Genomic DNA, 7582 nt, shown 5'->3' with positions numbered 1-7582 from the left:
GGAACAAGATCAGGAGATGGTTATATGAAATAATTGGCGAAGATATTGAATTAACACCAGAGATATTTCTCCTGGGAATAGTAAAGAAGCCATATGGAAAGGAAAAGATACATTTAATGATCCACATAATTACAGCCGCCAGATTGGCATACGCACAGTACTGGAAAGAGAAAACCCAACCACCAGAAGAGCTCACAATTAGGAAAATATTGGAGTGCGCAGAGATGACTAAATTAACTCATGAATTAAACGATGATGAGAAGTCAGTTTATTATATTGTGTGGGAAAGGTGGTACAAGTGGATGCATGATAAAATGAAAGAAAGACCTAAAGGTGTGTTAAATAACGGTAAAAAGTGATTTGAAATATCACCAAGTATTATTTATGTATATAGTTAAAACACTGCACATCTGATACTAACTGTAAATGTCAGTACACTTATGTTTTTTTTCTTTTTTGTAAAAAATCTCAATAAAGTTTCTCAAAAAAAAAAAAACCATTAGCGACATTATGGGGAGCAAAACTAGGGGTCACTATGGAATGACTCAGTGTGATGGTGTCCCTCAACGTGCTAGATCTCAAAAGAACCTAACCAAGATTAAGGCTGATCAGCTTTGTTCTTTGATTGGCTAAGTCTGCTACCGAGCTTGGTTTTTTAATTTTTCTTATTATGAGATATGAGATATAGGAGATATGATATACTGGTGTAGGGTTTCCTGCATGGGCAGGGGGTTGGATTAGGAGACCTCCGAGGTTCCTTCCAACTCTCTAATTCTATTCTATTCTATTCTATTCTATTCTATTCTATTCTATTCTATTCTATTCTATTCTATTCTATTCTATTCTATTCTATTCTATTCTTATGGAGTCCTTGGCTTACAACCGTTTTTTTAGTGCTGGTTCAAATTACAACAGCACTGAACAAAGTATTTTTCACACTTATGACCATTCTGGCATCTCCACGGTCATATGATCAGAATTTGGACCTTTGGCAAGTGACTCACATTTATGACAGTCGCCGTGTCCCAGGAGTCACGTGATCCCCTTTTGCAGCCTTCTGACAAGCAAAGCCAAGGGGGAAACCGGATTCACTTAACAACCATGTTACTAATTTAGGAATTGCAGTGATTCACTTAACAACTGGCAACAAAAATGTTGGGCTCAGTTGTGGTCGTAAATCGAGGACTACTTGTATATATGATTTTTTGGGGGGGGTCCAGTTTCTGCACTGCCCATCATCGCTGAAGTGTTGTAGTAGTTTTGGTAAAACTCTCCAACGATACAAAAGCTGCAGTTGAAAGCAAAGTTTTTTTAAAAAAAAGCCAAACAGGTTTGTTTTTTTAAAAAAGGCAAAAGGGACAATTGCAGAGTTGAAAGGAGAGGAAGCTCCTTCGGCCCCCAACCCCTCCCCCCCATGGCTTGCAGGGCCCCCTTGGGCCCCTAGACAGCTGGCAGAGTTGAGTCTTCATGCTCTTGGGGAAGGTCAGGAGGTTGGGGGCCTGCCTCATCTCTGGGGCTGGGCTACCTAGACGTACAGCCACAATTCAGCTCAAGAGGCTCGGCAACTGGCATGTACTTATGACGGTTGCAATGTCCCGGGGTCCCATGACCCCTTTTCTGACTTTCTGACCAGCAAAGATGATGGGGATGTGAGGGATCTCACAAAGATCGATGGTTCGTTGAGGCCACTTCCAAGAAAAGGCAGCACACAAGGATGCAATCACGTTGAATCTTTATTTAGAAGTAAAGTAGAGTAAAAGGAGGCATCCATGCCTGGATTGAGCCCCTGGTTCAGTCCTGTAGGAAGTTAGAACAAGAGCCAAAGAGCAGCCCCTGTGCAGGGATTCTTAGAGGGGCCCCTGGCCTCTCCCTTACCAAAGTGTGAGGGGGCCGGAGGGCCATTAACTCTCCCCAATGGGGCTGCAGGGGCCGGAGCCCTTTGGCCCACCAGTGGGATCAAAGGTGCCTCTTTGCTCCCATCTGGTGGCCTTTTAAGAAACTGCCATGGCTGGCACAAAACACCTAACAATTCCCCTTCTTGCCAGCCAATGACAGGTGCCAGTGAGTATGAGTGAGGGGGTGAGCAGGCGTCATAGACATGCAGATGCATCGTTTACAGGAGCAAACACAAACGCTTACACAGAAGGTTGTGTCGGTCAATGGGCACAGGTTTTGTGAACAGATCAGCTAACTGGTCGGTTGTATTACAATGTTTGATGTGTACAAACCCCATTCTGGCAAGCTACCTGACATTCTTGTAGCGGATGTCTATGTGGCGTGACCTAGAGCCCACCGTGTACGCCCCCGAGATTCCAATTGCGGCCGTGTTATCTTCTTGAATTTGGATGGGCAGAGTAGGAGGTGCCCAGATGCTCGTTACCAGAGCATTGAACCAAATCAAGTCGTTTGTTGTGCCCGATAGGCTGGCATATTCTGCCTCGGCCGTGGAGCAAGAATCAAATTTTTGCTGCCTAACATGCCAATGGATAGGACAGCCATTTAGCAGTATGAGGAAACCAGAGGTGCTCCGTCTACTCTTGGTGTCACCAGCCCAGTCTGCGTCCGAGTAAGCGGAGAGCTGGGCCGGCTTCCCCTTCTCTGGTTCCAGCATAAAGAGGGCATCGGCCGTGCCCCTGAGGTACCTAAGTACCCTCTTGACAGCATTCCAGTGGAATTCCTTTGGGTTTTCCACATGCCTGGACAATAGATTTACAGCTAAAGCTAGGTCAGGCCTGCTCCAATTGCTAATGTATAGCAAGGAGCCAATCACAGATCTATAAAATTTATTATCTGTGAACTCAGGGCTGTCCTTGTCATTATGGCCATAGTAGTCACTTTGCATGGGGCTATGCGTTGAGTTAGACTCCGCCATTTTGCATTTGGCCAACAACTCCTCAATCTTTTTTTGGGGGGGGGGATAATGCAAATCCCTTTTTAGTGGCCAAGATATGTACACCCAGGTACCTGTCAACCCGCCCCAAGGACTTCAGGGTAAACTTTTCCCCCAGAGCCTTGGCAAATTCGTCACACCTTTCCCTTCTGGCTCTGTCCTGATGGATTGATTGATGGAGGGATGGATGGATTGATTGTGTGGGGTGGGCTGATGTGATAGGACAAGGCTGGTTCCATAGGTAGCCCAGCCCTGTAGCATCTATACCTGGATATGAGGGAAGGACGGCGTCTGGTGAGCGTTTTCTCCCCGGAGCCCTTTCCCTCTCGGGCCTCCTTGGCAAGGGAGGGGGCTCTTTCAGGCCAGGCTTCATCTCCCCCTGAGAAGCCTTCAGAGGGGTCCTGGCAGATGTCCTGCGCACCAAATCAGTATTGTTTCATTCACTGCAACAAAAAATTACATCAACAGAAAATAATAGCAGAGATTGATATTTTTATTTACATGCTCTGGATTTGCATTATTATTATAGCTTGGTCTGACATTGGGTTTTTAGTCCTATTAATTGAGGCTGTCCTGTATCCCCACCCCCACCCCCACCTCCAAATAAGAGACATTGTTTATAAAATGACAAAAAATGAACCCATGTTTTATAAAGGCAAAGAAATAATTACGCTAAAGCAAGTACCTAAGAGAATAAGAGAACTAAGAAAAGAATATTGGTTCCTAGCCACATTATTAAATAAACGGCATATACCATTTAGATGGATAATACCGGAAGGAATGGTGGTGTCGTGGCAAGGGAAAAAAATAAAAGTGGATTCACAGCACAGAGCACAGAACCTGCATGACCAAATGATGGGCATAGAAGGAGCAAATAGTAACAGGGAGGAACCGGAACGGAGGACTAAAAGGACACAAAAACAGGAAGAGCGAGAAAAACTACTAGAGGAAGGAGATAAAGAGGAAGAAGGGGAACCTCAAGAGGAAGAAGGAGTGAAAAGAAGAGCTAAGAGAAAGGACAGGAAGTAATAGGAAATATCGCATAGTAGAACCACAAAGGAATGGAACAAAATTTTAAAATCTTATCATTAAATGTAAATGCTCTCAATTCTCTGGCTAAACGACATCAAATTTTTAGAAAAGTGATAAAACAAAAAATGGATATTGTGTGCCTTCAAGAGGTACACATAAGAAAACAAGATGAAAAATACTTATTACGTAAAAAATTAGGGGAATCATTTGTAACACTAGCGGAAGAAAAGAAAAGAGGAATAGTGATGTACATTAAAGAAGGAATAGAGTGTAAATTGAGATATGCAGATTCAGTAGGAAGAATATTGATGATAGAAGTAAAATTTAAATATAAAAGTATGTTATTGGTGGTTATCTATGCGCCGAACAGTGGACAATTAGAATTTTACAAAAAAAAGTACATCAAAAGATAATAGAAGAAAAAATAGGGAATATATGTTTGATCGGCGATTTCAACGCAATTGTAGATGTAAAAAGGATTATAGCAGTGATCAGAGTAATAAAAAAAAGAAAAATGTACTGCCTAGAACTTTTATGGATTTAGTACAAGAAGTGAATTTAATAGATGGTTGCAGATTTTATAATTCCGAGGTAAAAGAAATTCACATATTATTCTAACCCCCATAAGTCCTGGTCCAGAATAGACATGGTTTGGGTAACCAAGATACTTATGCAAGAAATAGAAACAAATGTAAAATTTATGCAAGCACAAAATTTAAGAGAAAATTTTTATATAATGTTTTACAGATGGCATTTAGATCCTAAAAAGTTGGCTTGTATGTATCCGAATTTGCAATCTAAGTGTTGGAGATGTGATTGTGATTATCATATATGGTGGACTTGTAAAAAAGTTAAAGCATTTTGGATTAAAATATGGTGGATTATCCAAAATATTCTTAAAAAGAAGATAAAGTTTACCCCACAATTGTTTTTCTTGGGTATAATTGTACGGTTATAGAGACTAAATGGATTTTAAATTTAATAACTGCAGCTAGACTTTTGGTGGCGCAATACTGGAAGAAGGAAGAATTGCCTACTATTGAAGAGTGGACATTAAAAGTGGCAAATTTGGCAGAAATGGCAAAAATTTCAGCATATTTGAAAGATCACTCACAAGAAAAATATATATTGGAATGGAGAAGATGGATTGATTATATTCAAAACAAATATCGGACTAAAAAGTATCAAATAGCTTATGAATGAATGGAAAAGTTAAGAGTATGTATATTTAGTTAAGTAAAAGGTGAGTTAAAGTGTCGAGGGGGGGATAGGAATCTGTAGTTAGTTAGCTTAGCTTAGCACATGACTGTTAATTGTTTTACCCTGTATTTTGTTCTGGGAAGTCCGGGGGGGGGGGTAGAGGGGGGAGGGAAAGGAGCGGGGGAGGGGAAATATTTGGAAAAAAAATTCTTGTTTGTAAAACTTTTCAATAAAAGAAAACAATTAAAACCCATCCACACCATTCATGGCCAGATCTCGCCAAATCGCAACAAAAATGTGGTGGAAGAGTCCTTTGACGTGAGTGTTTCTAGTAGGTATCCCAATCATGTCAGGAAGTTCCTGGCCTCCTTCCTTTGCCCAGGATGATGTTGTTAGGCTTGCCAAAAGTAGGTCGTTAGGAAAGAAAGACCCTCCACTCCGTTTTATTTATTTATTTATTTATTTTATTAAATTTCTATACCGCCCTTCTCCCGAAGGACTCAGGGCGGTGAACAGCCAGAAGATAAAACACAGAGATACAAAATTTAAAATAGATTAAAACGAATTAAATAATTTGGCTGAATTTTAAAATACCCCATAATTAAACAGATTAAAATTTGTATTTAAAATTTAAATTTAAAAGAGGAGAAGATTTAGGCCAGGCCAGCTTGATGAAATAAAAATGTTTTAAGCGCATGACGGAAGGTGCGCAGATCCGGGATCCTCCCGGACACTTGGTTGAAGTGTCACTTGGTTGAAGTGATAGGTTTTTAAAAGAGGAATTAGTGGTTGCAGCAAAAGCCGGCTAGAACTAAAGCTCCTGGTCAAAAATTTGCAAATTTCTCCCCTTCTCACCATCCCATCCACCCACCCCGACCGGTCCGTCTTCAACCAATGGTGTGCCGAGGAGGTGTTTGGGGAACCGCTCAGATGTTTGGTGCCTCTTGGTGAAGTTTGCATTCTTTTCTCAGGCTTTGTGGACTTGAAGACTGGAACAGGCTGGTTCTCACACCTGTGGTTTCTTTGAAGCCTGTTACACGCCCTCCCTGTAGGCCAACTCTACCCTGTCCATGACAATTGCCTCCATCCTCTCCCCTAACAATTGGTGGCAGGACGCCAGTGAAGTGCCAAGTTGAAGATTGCAGTTCTGACATTCTGCCCCCTTTTTCAGAGATGTTAGTCCTGCAAAAACGCTTAAAACGTTTTTCTTTCATCAAGCTGGCCTGGCCTAAATCTTCTCCCCTTTTAAATATAAATTTTAAATACAAATTTTAATCTGTTTAAATTATGGGGTATTTTAAATTCAGCCAAATTATTTAATTCGTTTTTAATCTATTTTAAATTTTTGTATCTCTGTGTTTTATCTTCTGGCTGTTCACCGCTCTGAGTCCTTCGGGAGAAGGGCGGTATAGAAATTTAATAAAATAAATAAATAAGGAAACACAAATGGGAGGGGAGATAAAGACAAATACGAATGCAGAGTTAACTGATGTTCAATGAGGTTTCAGGGCTTTGAAGACTGGCATAGGCTGGTTCTGTTATGTATAAATGCCCACCATTCACCATCCCAGGTATGATAAGGGTTAACTCTACATCCACCTGGATCCTCCCCTGACCCCTCCTTCCCTTAGCTCCGCCTCCCAGGTACTTAAGACATGGTCCAGGCGTCCAGGGGCCATTTCCAGCTAAATACCTGTAATAGAAACATTGATCAATAAAGAGAATTGGTTCACTGCATCCTGTGTTTGGAGTTATTGGGTAAGATCCTAGAAATCAGTCACAGGTTGGTAGCAGAGGACGGTTTACCCGCAACTCACAGAGATGGCAGAATCAAGAACCCAGACAGAGGCAGAGAAAAGAATGGCCACCAGAGCCTACATCAAACAGATGAAAGAACTGCAGGCTCTTGAAGGTGCCACAGCAAGGACCACCACAACTGAAGGTGATGGAGACTACAACCCGAGTCCACAACTCAGGGACGAAGGGCCAAGAGAAGAAACCTACTACTGCGAAAGGGCAGAGCCACCAAGCAACGAAGAATTCCGATCCACCATCCTGGGGATGATGGAAGCGACTGCCAGCAAAGAGGAGCTCATCGCGAAACTCCAAAGCCTACTCGAAAGCAATGGAGCAGCGATGAGCACCCAGCAACAGAGAGAAGAAATCCTCAGCCCGGCAAGAGGAAGGTATCCCCAAGCTGAAGCTCCGGACGTAGAGGATTTCATTTCCGCGCCATGCTCTCGGTGGCCATCTTGGAATGGCCAACAGCCAATGGGAAGCTGAGATTCAAATCGAATGGCGGGAAACAGCGAGAACCCCAACTTCGCTGGGGAAGACCCCCAAAACAGCACCCAAGCAAGATCACAAGCCTGCGGGGGCTCACCCATCGAGCCCGAAGCAGACGAAACGATCGAAAACCTGGCTGCAGCACTCGGCTCAGCACTCAAGTCCCCAGGAGCC

This window comes from Pantherophis guttatus, chromosome 18 (assembly GCF_059756535.1).
Source record: "Pantherophis guttatus breed Tessera chromosome 18, ASM5975653v1, whole genome shotgun sequence".
In the NCBI taxonomy this organism is placed as follows: Eukaryota; Metazoa; Chordata; class Lepidosauria; order Squamata; family Colubridae; genus Pantherophis; species Pantherophis guttatus.
Note: the sequence above shows the minus strand (reverse complement) of the source record.